At 50.2% G+C, this 18,970-nt stretch overlaps 1 protein-coding gene across 18 annotated transcripts in view; it reads right to left on the minus strand.

Annotated features, from left to right (window-relative positions):
• Window positions 1–18,970, minus strand: part of MBNL1 (muscleblind like splicing regulator 1) — a 111,429-nt gene that overhangs the window by 35,850 nt on the left and 56,609 nt on the right. The gene's annotated exons all lie outside the window — the stretch shown is intronic.

Here is an 18,970-nt window from a genome sequence, read left to right on the forward strand (position 1 = left end):
GTCTGCAGTATTTTAAGCTGTCTAGCCTTGGCAAAAGCAGGGGATGGGGACAGGGAGGAGCGGGTGGCGCTCGCCCGCCGGGGACCTGTGTGGGGCCCCGGGAGGTGCCCCCCACTCCCCCGCGGTGCTAGGCATGGCTCTGGCAGGGCTGGGGTGCGAGGGTGTCATTCTTTGCTGGTAACACCTCCTGCCTCGCTGCCTGCCCCTGCCGTGTTAAATATTTACAGGTCACCGACCCGAGCACACGGCAAGCGCACACCGAGCTGCAGGGGGGCTGTGGGGGACCCGGGGAGGCAGGAGGGATGGGGCCGGGGGGCTGCGGGCCCAGCATCACCCCGGGGGCTCTGTCTGCCCGTCCGCCCCCACTGCCTGCTGGATCAGGCCCACCTCTGCATACCTGCCTAATCTAAACGCCACGCAAACATCATGAAATGGCAAGGGCTCGCAAGGGCAGTGCCAAGGAGAGACATTTGTTTGCAAGCTGATCTACTTGCGTGTTACCTTCTGCACCATTCCTCCTCCTAGCAGCGTCTCCAAGAGCCCTTCTCACGCCTGTGTGTGATGCTGAGCTGGTGCAGCTCCCGTGCCCCAGTGCGGGCAGCTGGCCCCGGCTGCGGGGACACACTGCACCTCCACTCAAAAATGCCCGGAGGTCCCCGTCTGCCGCTCGCTCCGTGCCGCTAACAGCCAGGTGCCACGCTCGGAGGGCGCCGGCAGACCTGTCACCGGCTTCACACGCACTCAGCACACACCGCTGGCTGTGCCAGCGCTGCCAGGGGGCATCAGCACCCGGCCCTGCTCCGGGGAAGCTGGGTTTGCATCCCAGCCAAAACTGCGGCAGCCAGGTAAGTGAAAAAAGCCAAACCGGGAGCAGCTGCACCGACGGCAACTGCAGAAGAGCGGGAGCTGCCACGCTGCACCAGGAGCCAGCGCAGGGGTGAGCGACCCCGAATGGCCAGGGACACCGGGATGCTACACGGAAGCCATCAAACACGGCTTTTTCACCCTTGCACAGCTTCCTAAGAAATAAAAAACAGACCCCAAAACGTACCTTAAAGAATTGGTTATCACTAATCTCAATTTTTTGTTATGACCTACGCACCAACCCCTGCGATCTAGATAACTTCCTGAAGATTACTGTGTTTTTGTAAAAACCGCCAGTCAGATTACTGTGCTGAGGAGTTTTTAGTTGGAAATAGGAATTAATAAAAAAGCGTCCATAGGAAAATATTTACTTTCTTTATTCATTTGTTGACAGAAAATGCCTGTTTTCTTTGAGTTTTCTATTTATTTCCCCAGACAGGTGGAAATGAGCAGCGCTGCCTCTCAGCATGCGCCCTGCCTTCTCCGAGTGCCAGACAACACACTTGCCTTTATATTTGGGAAACCACTGCGACATGGAAGGGACAGAGTGAAGGGGGCGAACCTTTCCGTGCTACGTTACTACTTCCCAACCACAGGGAAATGCGGGTAACTTATTTAGTTTTCAAATTCTCTCACAGAAAAATCATTACTTATCGGGGCAGACACATTTTAGACGTGCAGATTTCTGTTTAAATGATTGGTAAAAACCCAGGAAGAAATATAATCTTTTTAGCTGACAGCAGCTACTATACAAAGACAGATTTTTAGGCCTTATTTGAAATATGGGGTCAAGTACACATTTGCTTCTGCTCTTGTTACAGAAGTAAATCTTTTAAACTCATGCTGGCTCTCCATTCTTGTCTTAGTTTTTAATATACAAATTTATTTCCTATTCTGTACACTTCACTTTTACTGCTCAAAAGTGCTGTAAAGAAGAACAGTCCACTCCGGTCATGGGATCGTGACCGGCCGCAGCCTGGACGCGCGTGCCTGACGCCAGCAGTGTTCAGTCTCCTGTAACGCCTCATCGAGGTGCAGCGCGGGGTGAAGCAAGGTCTGGTGACCAGGAGCCAGGTCGGGAGTTTTCCTTCCCATTGCCTTCAGGGGAGCAGGGACGCCGTACCTGTCCCAGGAGCCTTCCCACAGACCGCCAGAAGCACCTCCCAGCTATGCAATTTGGTTTCATTCCCCACAAAGCGGGAGGCATTACATGTGGATATGTGCAGAATTGTGGAAGAGAAAACATGCAGGACTCAGACAAGAAAGAAACCATAGTCAATCCTGTCCTGGAAAAATCACCCCCAAAATTCTGCATTCTGAAAATACAGTGTAAGTATTTCTACAAGACTTGATCACCTGACAAACATGTTGGATTTTGATGTTACACCTAGATAGTTAAGACTTTCACACGGATAGGCAGGAAATGAGGCCACTTCTGTGAGGTCACTACCATGCTCTTCTCTACACCACCATTTTTCTGTGAAGTGCAGCGCGTCCTGTTTTTCAGATCCCATACTAAATGTTAGAAATACAACAGCAATTCTTGCTCTCTGAAAATAGTTTCCTTCCAGAAAAGACCCTGATTGCATGTTTAATAACGAAAAAGTATTCTTGGGATTCACTTCTGAGACTGCAAGCTCCTTTATCCACCGCAGTGACGGCTTAGGTAATACGGGTACTAACAATTTTTACTTTTTCCTTGAGGGAATATTTAATGGAAATATCAGCAAAAGCCAATAACTAATTAACAAGAAGATAATTTGAGCTTAGTGTGCTGCAGAGCCCTCTGTGCAACTGTGCCGCCGCCCAGCAGAGAAGCGTGACCCACCGGCAGCCCCGAGGCACGCGGCACAGTGCTGTGACAGCCCCGACGCTCACCCACGGCTGCGGCACAGCCCACAGCTTCGGGCAAAACCCTCTGCGCCCTGCAAACGCTCTTCCAAAGGCCAGAGGCGAGCCTTCCCCTCACCCACTGGAGCAGCAGAGATCACGGCAGCACCGGGTGGGTTTACAAATTAACGGCACCCAAGCTGCTCTTGTCCAACCACGCAATCTGCAGAGAAGATCTCAGGGTGGCATCAGGTCCAGCTCCTGCACCTGTGGCCCTGGCGTCTCCGGCACGCCGCTGCTGGTTTCTACCTCCACCTCCGGTAAGGTGCATGTGAACCCCCAATCTCATGCACGCTCAGGCCAAAGCACACACACACTTTGTGCACATATCTGCACCGAGGTCTGAAAAGCAGGTCCCCGAGTAGTTTGAGTCTGAGTAGTTGCTATTAGGCCTTCAAAGCTGTTTTACGAACTTGCAAACATCTACGGCTTCCGTACCCGCATAAACTTTAAACCAATTCAAATTCAAAATGATTACTTTCCAATACCTCTCCTTAGAAACACCGTCTAATCTGTCATGCAAAGGAAGAACAGCAAACTCATCACCCTGGTGGACTTGGCTCCAGTCTACAACTTTCTTGGAAAGCACAGCCTGCTGGTGATGCAACAAATAAGGTCTAATTAGCAAACTGCTCCCGCAAGGTCATTACTCCTGCGGGCGCAAGCCATCAGGGCCCCACGGCGCCTGCGCGAGGGACCTGCAGGATCCCAGAGCAGCCCCCGCACACGGGCACTGCCAAAGCTGAGACGCCCTGTCCTCAGAAACTCTGCGAGCAGCCAACGGGAGGTTTTCCACGCTGAGTCCTTGCAGGGTGAAGGAAGGCAGGGAGGACCCAGACCTCCCCGCCGCGGCTCGGCACCCGCGGTGCCGTCACCCAGTGCGACACCCAACATGAACCCTCCTCTCCCAGAAGGAGCCCCAGGGAGCCCACCGCATCCGCTGCCTCCAGTGCCCCCCTGCATTTCAGGCTGAGGTTCCTCAAAGCAGGGCTTACCCTGCGTTTGGGTATTTCCACAGCGACGCTATTTGCAGTAATGTAATGTATATCGGTTGTCAGTGTTCCCTCCAGCATCCGGACGGGTTCAGGACTATGATGGGGTGTGCACAGCCATGGGCGGACACTGCTCGGCACCGCACGGTTGCAACCAAACCCACGGCAGCTTTGGAGAGGGGGCAACCTTTGCAGAAGAGTTGATTTGGGAGGACCAGCAAACATCAGATTGGGCACAGCCAAAGTAGAAATACAGAAGAATTTTGCATGGACAGAGACTAAATAAAGATCACAGTTACTGCTGTCATTTGATAAACACCGGAGAGCGCACACCGATCACAGCAATCCTGCTGTTGTTGTTGAAGGTTATCCTTTTGCAGCAGTATAAAACCAGAAAAAAAACAAACAGTCCCAGCAAGCCGGTGTGTGCCACTGACTCTGCAGGTCCCCGGTACGGCACTGACCCCTCACTTCAGTCAGGGCAAGCCGCCTGGTTCCACATGCTTTTCTTATGCTGCTGGAGTTAGGTTAACATTGATCGCCCTCCACATATCTGAAGTAAATACATCTGTACGGACGAGTTTCATAAATGCAGTTGGTCTGGGAAAGTCTTAAAACTAAGCTGCGCCAGCCTGCTGGGTCTGTTTATTTATGCTATTTTTATACCACTGCGGTAGCACAACCCGAGTTACCGAGCACTTGCTACACCACTCTGCGCGTGTTTATACAAGAACTACTGCTCACAAAAGCAAACGGGAAGGCTTCTTGTTTTTCATCAATCCACCAACACCGTGCCATTAAAATATCAGCACCGAAGTCCAGGGGCAGAGCAGAATCGAGAGCACCAACGTGCTACTCACTGCATGCAGAGACGTCACTGGAATAAACCCTGGCTCTTCCCCAAGGGTCCCTGGAATAAACCCCTTGCTCTCCCCCGAGGTCCCCGCACCGGCCCCGTGGCTGCAGGGAGAGGCACAACGCCCGGCTGGCAGGGCCCGAGGGGAGCATGGAGCCCTGCACGCTGCGGCGGGGACACCACCGGCCGCAGATGCTAGGGCGGCTTGCTCGCCCCGACCGCGAGCCGGCCGCTCGCTTCAGAGCCCAGACACTCAGCCGCAGCCCCGCAGCGCTGCCCCGCTGGGACCACGGCCGCCTCCCTCGCCCCCCTCAGCTAACAAAATTGAAAAAAAGAGGGACTGTTACCTATAAAGACAGCGCAAGCACAGGACTGATGCAACAGCCTTTCAGTTGAGATTTTTAGCCCACACTGCTGCTCAGGATGTCCTGGAGCCAAATTAATTCTTCATTTAAAAATTGTTGCTTAGCAACGGGGTTTGAGATGCAGGGGAGAAAAGCGGGGTGCCGGTGGCGGCTGGCCATGGGTAGGCAGGAGGGGTGTGAGGAGGCGCACAGCCCGCAGCGGCACCGGTGCCAGACCCCTGCCTCGATGGAGGCGTCCGCGGGGCACCTGGGGTGCAACAGGTGAAAACAACCCTCCAGTGCCACAGGGAAACACAAACTGCGGCCCAAACTCTGCTCTTGCTTATTCCAAAACAAAACTGAAGTGAATGAAACACCAGCCCTGTGGAGTTGTTCCAGGTTTTGAGCAAACATTGTTTCCTCAGGTGGTTTTGTGAAATGACGGTTAAATGTATTATCCTGCATGCAGCACTGCTGTCATTGTTGCTACCATTAAATCAATAAGACAACCTCCATGCCACAGGATGCAAAGAACTCGGCTTTTAAACATAAAAGCGTCTACCAGAAACAGGCTTTAATCTCTGCTGACAGTCTTCGTCAGCTGCCACGGCATTTAACCACCTGCAACATTACAATGGACTCACCAAAGCATTTCTGTGCCACGAGAGTTACCAAGTCCTGCTTTTCAAAATCAGACGTGTAACCCTCTAATATTTAACAGGCTGCCTCCTAAAAACAAAAGAAAAGCTTCTTATGGCCAGCAGACACTCCTGAGTGCTGCACATCCCATCTGCACTGCATGAATATTTACCACCCCATCACTATTTAACAATTATTAATGACTGACATAAGTAAACCAACCACTTCGGGTATTCCGAACGCGCCACGATACTGAATGGCAACAGCCGCAGCTGAGGATGCTCCGCTGCCGTCTCCCCTCGGCCGGGGGCTCTGCCTCCGCACCCGTGCTGCAGGTACCCGACCAACTCGCATCTGGGTGAGCCAGATCTAGCAGACCAGCAGCCACGCCGAACGGCACAGCTGTAACAGATTAAGTATTTTTGATCCAAAACAAACATGCAAACACCTCCCTCTTTTAGGGAGTATAAATTCCTTCCGACAGCAGAGAGCTTGGTGCGTTAAAACCCAAGCAGGAAGATGGCTGTTACGTAAAATCCGAATATTGCCTGTAAATGGTAAAACTATTTATACCAATGCCCATGTGTTTTACAGGAAAACATTTAACTACACGTAAGCTATGGTTTGCTTTTTAAAAATAAACTCTTTGCACTTGCTTTGTTGTAGTAGCTGGCCCGCCAAGCATACATGCAGAGGAACTTTTTTAATATTAAACAAAAAGAGTTACTGGCCCTATTTTACTGACTTGAAGCATACGAACTGCCGTCCTGGCGAGTCAACGGCTACGCTTACAGCTCCGAAGCCAGGCAGCGATCCAGAGGCAGGGCCACGATTGCTGAGGCACTACCCAACGCTGATGTACAGCCCATGTTGAGACCCAGCCCGACACACACCGGAGGAGGGCTCGCTGCACCTCAGCCCCTCCGCTGCCCCGGGGCACGGCCAACCGCCCCCCGCTGCTGTGGGGCCCTGGGTGCCTCGCCCAGAGCCGGTCTGACACCGTACCCAGCTGCTGGTTCACCGCCAAACCCACCGGCCGGGAGCCATGCTTGCTAACGAACCCCCAGGCAAATTGCCCCTCCGTGCCCAAGGAGGCTGGCCCTGCGGCACCCCCCACCGCAGCCAGGCCCCGGCTCACAGCCCGACAGCCTGCCACGGAGATGGCACAGGCTTGGATACCGCCAAATAACTTCCATGTGCAACCAGAACGCCTGGGTGGCAAATGCACGGCTTCAGGGGACGGAGGCGAGGAGGTGAGAAGGAGGTGGGAAGGAGGTGAGGGCACCGGCCCTGTGAAGACCCCTCAGCCCCCTCCAGGCCTGGGCTGTGGCCTGGGGATGCCAACAGCGGCACAGGAGCTGGTGCTCGCACCCTCTGCAGACATGCTTTTTCCGCTTAAGATGAAAGCTGAAGACGAATCCAGTTTTTTTTCCAGGGGGAAATGGCTGTGATTGTTTTATTTTGTCCAAAACTGCACACTCCAGATGTGTGGGGAGCTCGTTTTTTGCTCCCCAAGAGGCATACAAGAGGGTATGGGCATCCTTCACCCTGATGCATCCCTGAGGTTCCTCTGGAGGCTGAGCCCGACAAACCCACCGCTCGCTGACCGGTGACGAGGTGCGCTTTGTCATTAGCTGCTCACCTGAGCCTTGCGAGCACACAACCACACGACGCAGCCCTTCACGAGGGACCAGACCACCGCGGGAGGTGCAGACCACACTTGTCAGCAGCACTCCATCCCAGTGAGCACACAGGCTTTTAAACGAGAAGTACGTACTTATCCGTCCTGGGATGGAAATACTTTATTTTATACTTTGCACAAACCATCCTGAGGATCTGTCCCTAAAAACAAATGCTCTCTATTTTTTACATTAGGCTGTTCCAAAACTCATTAAGATCCAGGCAGTCAGCCCCGTCAGCAGTGCCCCTCTGCCCTGTGCAGGCCCTGGCAGGGCTGGGTCTCGGCACACACCGCTCCTGATGTCAAACCGGTGACTTTCCTGACAGCGGAGGGACAGGGGGACTTGGGCTCCGGCCCAAAGTTCAATGCAGCATCTCAAAACAGGGTCTGCCCGCAGCCTCGCTGGTTCGCACCTCCTGCACCACGGTGATTTCACCCTGAGAGGATAAGCAGGGACGTTGTTGCGTTCTGCTGTTTTTGGAGCCATTCGAGCAGTGCATTCCTTTGCCAGTTCCTCCGCAGCACTGGCACGCCAGAGGAAAACCGACCAGCTCCAGAGCACCAGCAGAAGAGCAAATGCCGAGATGGGATAATCAATGCTTTGTGCCCGAGTGAAAAAGATGAAAAGCATCTGCACATTTCTGTTTCTGTATGCGGTTTCAATGCATAAAATGACAATACACCATGGCATGGCAAAACGCCGGCAGGCTCTTGTTTCTATGTATGATAACCATCATTCCTGGCACCATCGTGGTCGGGCTACCCCGCGAGCAAACGTGCCGGTGCAGCTGCCTACAACAAACACATGGAGAATTGGTCCAGGCAAATGCCCCCCCCTCGAGACGCACATTTTCCCGTTGAGTACAGCGAGCGGCCCGGCGACGTGCAGAGTGTCAGAGGGCTGCAGGCCCAGAGGCCGGCAGTGATGGATGCGGCAGTTTATGTCTCTCCCCTCGTTAGCAGCTCAAGCTGCCCTTCAGACCTCATCTGTTTCCCCAATTATCACCGCCACGCTTTGATCCGCCCAAGCACACTTCTCTGGTCTGGAAAATCGTCCCTAAATGTCCTGCTGAGCGACAGCCCAATTCCACCTCCCCACTAGTCCCACCTCCTGCTTCCTCGGCAGCTGCCGAGGCGAGCGGGCTGCCACTGGCCCCCACTTTATAATACTAGCCTCAAAATAATTAAAGAAACTTGTAAGTAAGGTAGAATCCAGCCTACAAACCAAGCACAGAGCTGCAGTGGTTGAGATAAACCCCTCCCACAGCCATGGGGTGCGTGCACTCAGGTCCGACAGCAGCCCGGGGACGGCATGGCACCGAGCTGGTACGGCCACACAGAGACCAGCAGACACGACACCCATGGCAGAGTCCCTGCTCACAGAGGGAAAGGAGCAGATAATGTGATAAGGGGTTGACTAAACAGCAGCGGACGAGAATAAATATTGACAACAACTGCTGAATTTCTGTTAAACAAAGGATTTCACATAAAGACGCACCGGCCAGTCACAGCTGAATATCCCTGTTATAAAACACCGAAGCTGAGGAGCATGGCACTGAGTGCATGGCCACAGCACCAAGTGACACCAGGAGAGGCTGCATCCATGCCGCACATGCGCCGAGACAAGGTTGCGGTGTGCAGCCACCCCGTGTACCCAACCCGGTATGGCCCCGGGGCGCTGGGGCACTGCGGCTGCCAGCCCGGGGCAGAGAGACGATGTCCAAGCACCCCATCTCATCCCAGCAACTCATCAGCCAAAATAACAGATGTTAGTAAATTATGAATTTTATATTGCTTACATTAATCACAAATGGAAAAAAGAAACAACTACAGGGAACCACTGGAAGCTGCCACCCTCACATTCACTCCCTTTCCTAATTAACTGCAACATTTTTGGTATATTAATATTCCTACAAACCTCAATTTGCTTTGGCACCTGCTTTATGTATCCAGTTAGCTTACATTTCACCATTTAATAATAATAAACAACAGGTTAATGACTTCCTTAGCACTTGGATAAATCAACCTCTTCAAAAATACTGATGCGGTACAGACCACACGTCTCACTCCCATGTCGCTGCCCCATACGAGCACTCCAGGAGGTGTCGCGGGCGCCTTTACAAAAGGAGAAATCTGACTCATTTGAATTTGCTAAGATGCCTTGTCTCACTTTTTTGGCATTATGTGATCTTGGTTATAATAATTAAATTGATTCGGCTACAAGCTTCATGCATTTTAATTATCTTTGTGCATCTTTTCATGTCCAGTGTAGCCATAAAACACACTGAAGTGACCACTTAATGACGTCTTTGTGTGTGTACCTTGTAGATAAAAGTCTCAAACCCTCCAATATATCCGTTTGGCTTATACTGCTAATGGCACTTGTACGGGAAGCAACGCAGAGAAGCCATCAAATTGCCATGAAATTCAACAGGCTTAAAAAAAAGAAAGAAAAAAAGAAAACAGAGTTAGCAGACTCCCAGCATGAACCCAGGAGGAAAGAAAACAGCACAGCAGCGAATCCCGCCCCGCTGTTTCTGAAGTCTGCCGGGAGCTGCCCCGGGCTCTGCTGGGAGGGCTCAGCACTCCTGCCAGCCCACGCTCGGGACCGAGGCACGGGACGCGCTCCGGGACTCGCCCGAGCCTCTCCCCCAGCCAGCAGCGTGGGATGGGATGCACCTTCTGCTCCGGCCCGGCCAAGCCCTCGCCCTGTCATCACCGGCAATTCAAACTGCACAGCCCCGAGCAGGAGCAGACAGGGAGAAACGAGGCGAAACGCAGAATGATCCCCACGGGGATCAGCATGGGGACGGGGACGGGGACAGGGATGGGGACGTTCACACCGGCACCACTTTGCTTTGCACCCTCCTCCTCCTGCGCAGCACCTGCAATGGCATCACCGAAACGTCCGTCCAGCTCCGGTCAGTCTGTCACCCGGGGGTAAGGCGGCCGCTGGAGACTTCACCAAACCACCCCAAATCTTTGCTTCGTAACGGCCATCGGCAAATGCATCAATAGCTTCCGGAAATATAAATATGATTCTAATCCTTTAATACAATTTGGGATTGATATTTGTATTATTACAAATATGTGTATATCCACATGTGTCTGTATATATACATTGTATGTATCGATTTAACAATATTTCTATTTACACCACCGCCACTCCCAAGTCACACAAACTCTGCAGACTGAGATAGAGTAGCACCAGATTTCTTCCCCAGTAACCCTCCACCTGCCCCCCAACCAGTGCTGTGCTGCAGGACGAGAGGGCATTGCATTTTTCCAGGCCTATATAGGAAAACCAAACGCCCCCCAAGAGTCGGTTATCTCCCAGGGGTTGCACGTGGATAACGACAGTATTGGAAACTACAAATTTCTAGCAAGGACTTCAGAAACTGCTCTCTCTAAACTCCTAAAGCCATAAAATCCTGTTAGAGCAATCTCTAGTAATTCGTATGATCTTTACTCAAGCATATGATAACTAACATTTTAAGAGGAAAATGAACAACTTTATGTCAAGAGCAAGTAAAACACACTCAAGATTTAATCTATTTATCGTTACAGCTTCACGCAGTGCCGACCAGCAAGCGGCTGTGAACAAAGCAGCGCTGTACAAAGCCTCGCCAGCTGCAGGTACCGAGGATTGCTTTTATCAACATTTCTGTTCACAGTGTATAATCTCCCTGTAAATGACACGGTCTGAAAAACAGTCCCTTTGCTGTCTTGCCTCTGCGCTTAGGATCTTAGTAGTTCCAAGTAAATTACTAAAATGAGCAGTAAGCTGAAGATCCATCGGGTTCCACTGCAACCGTTTAATGGCTGTACTGCAGCATAATTAATATTTAATAATATTTTCAGGCTTCCGATTTGTTTTGGTGTGGTATGACAGAAAACAGGCAAGTTGTCAAACGCTGCATCCAAGCTGGGGGAACAAACAAAAAGGACGCGGCCCTTGTTCAGCAGAGCTGCTGAAACAGGTCGATGTTATTTACAGCAAATTTAAAAAGGGAATACCACGAGAGGGATGACACCATGTATGTTATCGTATACTTTTTACATAGTCGATGTATTTTAAAATTGTTTAGAAACCCGCCCTGGCTGTCTGCAGGGGTGTTCCCACTGTCCCAGCCCCGGCTCCGTTGCTGCCGCCCATGGCGTTCGCTGCGCGCTGCCTCCGGCGCCTGCCTGCAGGTGGTTCCCTTTATGGTTCCGTTGACTCAAGCATAGTTTTCTTATTAGATATCAAATGTAACTTTTAAGGTAGATATACGCACACGTAAAATACAAAAAAAACCCCAGATGGAACTATTTGCATTTGCTTTTGCAGTGCACTGGCATTTTAAGTCTCTACCTGGTGAAAAGGGGAGGTGGTTGGCATGGTGATCCAAATTGGATAATTAGTGTCCTCACCCAAGTGTAAATACGCAGCAGAATCCTCCATTATAGGTGCTATATTTAAAACTGAATTGCTACAGTTTAAAAATAAAATCTTGCTTTTGTGATTTCAAGAGAGAGAAATTGCCATCACCTCTTGCTTACACCTGCAAACAGAGAGTAAGCTGAGGCCCAATACGGCGAGCTCGCCAGCCGTGCCTCTGCGGCAGGAGCGATGCCAGTCTGATGCTCGATTTATAAAGCTCTTCCCTAAACTGCACAGGCACGACACAGAGCACTGCTATGGCATCTTCATAATAAATTTACCCTGGAACATACAGAACACACAAAGCAAACAGGCGGCACAAGCCAGGGCAAGGCACCATCACTGCGCCGATCCTTCTGCACAGAGCCCCGGGACCGAGCCCGGCAGGTCTCGGTCCAAAGAGACCAAAGGGCCCCTTTCAGGACGTGCATGGGGGGCCTGGGGCAAGCTCCAGAACAAGGACCAGGAGGGGAGTGGGGAAAGTCTCTCCTCTTCATACGAAACCATTTACTTCAGAAAGGGGAAGCGCGCTTTCCCCTCCTTCAAGCTCTGCCGAGGCTTTATGGCGATCATACACCGTTGCATTGCAATTATGGTGTCTGAGACGTGAGCAACGTTAACAGATTACAGCTGCAAACTGCCATGCTTCTTTCTGAAAGGGGGTGATTTGATAACCAGTTCACAATATACCCACTGCAAAACCAAAAATATCCTTTAAAAAAGATATAAAATATTTTCAGAAAATTTCACTGTAATTATACATGCAATTAATTTCCCTCTTTAAGCTCTGCATCTCATTTCCAGCATGTTGCTCCAACAGCTTCCACGACGCTGTAGCTGCGCTCACAGCTGTGCCTGCCTGCACTTCCACTGCTTCTGCAAAGTGCCTGGTTTTTTTAATAATAGTAATTTGAAGGCAGTCCTTTACATAATGGAGGAAGCAGCAGAAGCCGGTGAATCCTCAGCAATACAGCGGTATCTGGAGCTGCCCACGTTACACCTCACCCCACTGCTGAAATGTATCCCTGTTTTTCAAGGCACAAAGACAGCAGAGCACTGTAGACCCGCGGGACTAATTTAAAAACAAAGATAAAACCAAGAGCTGGTAACAGGCTGCCACAACACTCAAACAAGACACAATGTGGAGGTGCATTCGGAAAAGGAAAGCCTGAACGCAGATGTTCAGGTACAGCCATGACAACGCTGCAAAGGGGAGCCGGTCCCAGGCAGTCAGACAGTGACAGATAAGCAGGACATTCCCCACCCTACTCGCCTGTATTAATCTCACCAGTCTTCCTTGCGTGTCGGAAATCCTCACTGCTAAATCTCTTCTGTAGCGTCCGACAACCATCAGACTTATTCTGAAGGCTCATTCTGTATTTACTCCATTAAGAGAAGTGATCCCTACGAAGCTGCATGCAGTATTACCCCTTACAACGCACGTGACTTTTGCTAGTGTATTTCTGCAGCGGCCGTGTTTAATTTCTCCTGAAATTTACCCACGCTGGGTCCCTTGGAGGGGTAGGTTTTAAGCAAATGGCATATTGTATTACGCAGGTAGTGAAGCTCGGGAGGTGTCTAATCTGCCTCCATCCCAATTAGTAACTTGGCTGTTGAGGGCTGAAGCCCCAGGTGAAACGAGGACACAGACTGCAATGCTCTGCCGTGCCGGGCAAGATGTCAGTGGCCGAGCAGCCTGCCAACGCCGTGCTGCCTCTTCTCGCATTTATAGTTAAGGTCATTGCTGAATAACAAAAAAATGAACGTCACATCAATAAATTGTTCTCCACTTTCCAATAGTACACCAACGGCCCTCCTTTAGCAATCTGAAGGTCAATTGCTGTCATTATTTTTTGGCTGGATTTTTATTGAAGAGAGGTTGATTTAAAAGCATTGGTGAAAACTGCAGCCCCGCACCACCGATATGGGAAATCACTGCTGGAATCCCAACCTGAAAACACCAACACATTGACATGTTTGGGGTTTTCTATTGACATGGTTTACATAAGAAATATACATTTCTCTATTTTCTTGCTATCCCTTTTGTAGTATTTTTCCTTGGTTTTAGTAAATACAGCACCTTGACACGTTATTTTAAATACAATTAGAATAAATTTGTCAGGCAAATGTTTTATTGATTGTAAAATAATGAATATGGAACGACTGAAACTATTCCTAAATTTTACTAAAAATTACCTAACAACATTAGCAGGGAAAGTAATTGTTAAAATACTGTTTTATTCAAGTGAAGTTAAATGACAAATTCTGATTGAAATATGGAAAATTATTAAACTTAATTTCAAAATAGGACTTGATTTTACAACTGAGCACAAGTGAAACAAAGCTTTCCGAGTGTGTATTTTGTGCGGCCACAGGATCTGAACAGAGAACCCCCCTATTTGCTTTCTGATGCTGAGATGTCCCAGCAGCCTTTCCAGCACCCCGGGCGCAGCGGACGGTGCTGCTGCTCTCCCACCCACCCACCCCACCGCACGGGCCCCAGACAGTTGCTCCGCCACGGTCCCGTGCCTGCGCTGGGCGCGGACCGCGCTCCACGCACCCTGCCCCGCTCGGGCGTCCGTGCCGTACCGCCCTTCTGTGCTTTTGATTTCTCCTCCTGGCAAAGTCTCTCTCTCAACCAGATTCTTTCCCCGAGCAAATCCAAACGTAAGATGTGCCTGTTCAGATCCACTTCTGCGGCAGAACTCCCCTACCGCAGCCCGGGCTGCCTCGCCGCTGCGTACCCTCTGCTTCAAGCTTGCAAAGTCAGAGGTGAATGGATAGGCCAAAGCGTTAATTAGAGGCTGGAAGTACCAGAACTGTGATTCCTACCCAAAACACAGGCAGCTCACAGAGGACCTGCTCTAACACCTCTTCCGTGACAGGAGAGACCCACCAACTTGGGATTCATCACAGGAGCACTGGGCGAGGTCAGCTCCTCTCTGGGGATGCTACCAGCCCCACATGTTAACTGAAATTACTGGAAGCTGCAGACTTTCAGTGCCCTGCAGGAGGTACTCAATATTTGGCAAGACTTACCTGCATCACTCCTACTGCTCTCCCTCCTTTGCAAGGGACTACACTGGGTACGGGCTAATTTCAGCTGATTTTGGTATCTCAAAGCTGTGCTGAAAAATCTTATGTTTCAGTCAAATACTGAGAATTTGTAGTTCAAATTTTAAACATCTAAATGGTCTTTTCCACCACCAAAAGGCAGATGAGGTCTCAGCCAGGAGGACCAGCGGTTCTCCCGTGAGCAGGCAAACTCGCGCAGAGAGCGAAGGAGATGCCTGAGCATGCACCAGGAGCAAAGAGCTAAATGATGCCTTCTCCCTGCTGATACCAGCGGTTTAGGGGGAGAGGACCCGTTTCTGGAGAAGGGGAAAAGACAGAATGTGAAATTTGCCAGGACTTGAGGTACTCCTTACGAATATGGAAATTATTTTCAGATAAATAAAACATTTCCCTGAAACCAAGGTCAACCACTCAAATGGGAACTGTTCTGTGAATCAATACCAAAGCCTGGGGAAATAATTTCAAATGTGTCCACTGAGCTCTGCTCCAAGATGCCACTTTTGTTTCAATGTGAAAAGCAGAAAGTGAATCTTCACCAAGCAAACACCAAGCATGGGGCTCTTAACGAGTCTTCACACAAGTAACCAAGAGCAGGTTAGTGGCACTATGGGAAGCAACTGCTATTTTTACCTGGAAAAGTGAATAGCTACTTTCTCAGCGCTAAAAACTTTTTTCCAGAAGTTTGCAAAGGATAACAATTTTGAATTACCAGCATGAGAAATGATCTTGAATCTCTTTCAGTAATGCCACACTGAAATCTCCGCTGAGCAACACGCTCTGCTTCTCTGTGCAGTTCTGTAAGAGCTGGCTAGCATTTTTAGTCAAACCAGACAAAATAAACCCAGCACATTTCGCTTGCTAGGAAAACCCACTAACTGCAGGGCACAGCCGTCCATTGAAAGTCGCTGAAAGGAGGCACGGAGAAGTGACCTGATTTTCAGGAATGCAAACAGCTCTCCAGTCCCTAACCCCGCCATGCGCAAGACGTTACAATACAGTAAAATTTCTTAGATGGAAACATATTGCTTCAATAACATCCAAACCTTTCTACTTAATTACTGCACATACCCAGTACTGCCAAAATGAACCGAGAGCAGTAGCTATGGAGGGGAAGGGGGAGAGACGGCAGGGGACTGCGACAGAGACTCTCTCGGGCATTACAGCAAATAACAGCATCTTCACGGCTGCGGGGACGCCCGCGTGGGTGCCGCTCGGGCAGGGGCGTGTGACAGCGGAGGACAGGCTGCCTTTGGCAACACCGAAAACTTAAAACTTCTGGCCCTTTTTGTACAGTTTGCTTACACAGTAACCAAATTAAGGCCACTCAGTCTGCTCATTAAAAAAAAAAAAAAAAGAGGAGAGACTGAAATAGCACACAGCCACACAAGAAAGGTCTATGCAGGAGGCATGGTTCACATTTGCCCCTAATTGTACTGGATTTCAGAACCAGTTTAGTCTAATGTCACTACACCACAAAACATTAAGCCCCGAGATGTAATTTCCACGAGGGCTTCAGCTCTGAGGTACGTGAGGATGCCAGGGCTGATGGACCACTGACGTCCATCACAGCAGGCAAAAACTGGACATTGCGACCCTTAGAGTGACGGTGCGAGGTCCCACGTACAAACCCGGGCTGAGCCGCTGCACCAGTCTGGGGCTGACTCACACTTTAACAGTGAAGGCTTGCTTTTGGTTCACGGTTGCCACCACCATGGTACCACTGACAGAGGCACATGGAGAACCGACCGAGTGCCACCCAGCCTCGCAAACCCCAGCGGTGCCAGCCCGGCTCGCTGCTCCCCGGGGCCGGGCGATGCTGAGACACTGCTGTGCCACACCGCTCGGGGACCGCTGGCGGCTGCTGCTCAGGGCATCCTCTGCCGCAGGAGGAAGGACACGCCTTTCGTCTGTGCCCGGCTGCCAAAGGTCCAGCTAATCCCAGCGCCAGGCACGAGACAGCGTCCAGCAAGTCAGCACAGGACAATGAGATGGCACAACAGAGGCTGACCTTATGGGGTCGTTTAAAAAGAGACACGAAAGGCAAAAGACAAACTTCACAATACATAGAAAAGGGAGGAAAAATACTTAAAGCTTCCAGTAGCGAGAGACATCAGGCCAGAGGACGTCCCTCTTCTAGCCAGCATCATTGCTGTGACTGAAAGATCAAAACCACAAACCTACTTGAGTAAAGCAGAAAATACTTTCCCTGTCCAACAAGAACTTTAGAAACTAATAACAGCTGAAGAATCTCTGTTCTGAAAAAAAACCCCAAAAATAATCAGGAAATCTTTAACAATTTTTAAGAAAAAATTCCACCCATTTTCAACAACAGGGAACTCAGTGAAGCCAATGGCTTCAGCTTTGGACGAGACAGTGATTGCCAACAAAACGCATCTTTAAGAAACAACCACCAACCCCTCTGCAGTCAACTTGGTCCTCCTAAGACCGACGGCAGAAACGAGCGTTGGGAGCAGCGGCTCACAGCCAGGCTCAGGCACACGTGCCGGGCAAGCCCTGGGACAGGGACGTGCTCCTGCACTGCAACAGCCCCCATGGCACACGGTCCTGCTGCCCCGTCTCCAAAGGACACCAGGCATTGCTCCCAGTACCATCTGATGCCTCGAGGTGCAGCCACTCGTGTGACCCTGGTTCTGGCACCCCCATGTGCCCCACAGCCTGGCGGGCACAGACTGCTGGAGCCCACAGAAACATACCTGCGGTGGCAGGTACATACCGTGACAAAACAGGTATTTAATTTAACTGTACCCCTGGGATGGACGCAAGAAGAATGCAGAGCGAACAGTTGGTCTGCATATCCAACCAAGCCAAGAAGTGTCAGCATCTGATTATTATTTATTGCACTGATGGAGCTGGAGCTGTCAGAAGCTGCTGTAAGCAGAAGTACCCAAAACAAAGCGGTAATTAATGCGCAATCATGCACCAGCACAGGACGAGGCCAGCTGTCCAAGGGTCAGTGTGAAATACAGCTCCTCACCACATCTCACCATGCTGCCTGTGCTGCAAGTAGAGAACTACAAAGTTTCCCGTAGCTTGACATTACTACACTTAACAAGTTATCAACGGCAATGGAATTCTGCAAGACTTAATCAGTAGGTCAACAGGAACGAATGAACCCAGCAGCATGCACTATGAGCAAAGACAACGCACAGACCTCGAGCCTAAAAGCATCCGCAGATCAGCAACAGCCCCTGAAACCTGGTGTCCAGCCACCCACAGGGCACTGACATGTCCCCACACTTTTCCTCTTGATTTCTGTCGGCTAGCAATTAAATACTCCCATCCCTTTGAAATTTTTCTTTTAAAGCTTAATTCTGTCTTCTTTGAAGTGAAAATCAAAGAACAATCATTAAACGATAAAGATTAGGCTGACAGAAAATTAGACTTGCATTTTTCCTTAAACGTGCAAGACAGAACAAACACTGCTCGTCCCTTTTTCCTCTCTCTACTGCATCATAATTACAAGTAAAATTGTTAGCTTTGGCCCTAGCTGAACTTTATACCCCACCTAGCTAGCTGAACTTTATATTCCACCAAATAGTGAAATCTTTCTCCTGCAGTTAGACTGATTACTGGAAATCATATATAAGTTTTATGTAAAGGAATAGTAAACACACTTCAAAAGAAGGCAGGGGAAGGGCTGGCTATATGGCACACAACTTCTCTGGCAAGGGAAACCTCTCCGATTACAAAAAATAAAGAAATTACCCATTCTGCCACAGGGTAAGGCAGGGGTACTTTCCATTGCTCTTCACAAGTCCTTCTCACTCTCCTTGCTGTCTACTGGGTGTGGAAAGAAAGGAGATGTTTGAAGAGCAGAGGATTTGGTGGAAAAGAGAGATCACACATGAAATTTGTCAGACAGCAGGCACTGAAACACAGGGGAGATGCAGTAAGTTGAGTTTTTCAGAGACCTGGAGGCCAGCTCTATGAAACGTGCCAGGAATAGCTGCTGACAGAAAGAGATGCCCTCAGGACAGGTAAGCAAAGCTCTGGAGAACCCTCAAAACCAGTGCCATTACAAAAAAAAAGGGCAGGGAATAAAAGAGAAAATAGAAACAATTGATTTTGATAGGTAAGACAAAAGAAGGTGAGGAAAAAGCCCTGCAGAGAGCACACCACCACAAGGCAAGTGGGTGGAAAGGAGAGGGGGTGGAGGAGGAGGACTGAAGCAGAGAACAAAAGGCT

The sequence above is a fragment of the Ciconia boyciana genome, chromosome 7, assembly GCF_034638445.1.
Source record: "Ciconia boyciana chromosome 7, ASM3463844v1, whole genome shotgun sequence".
NCBI lineage: Eukaryota > Metazoa > Chordata > Aves > Ciconiiformes > Ciconiidae > Ciconia > Ciconia boyciana.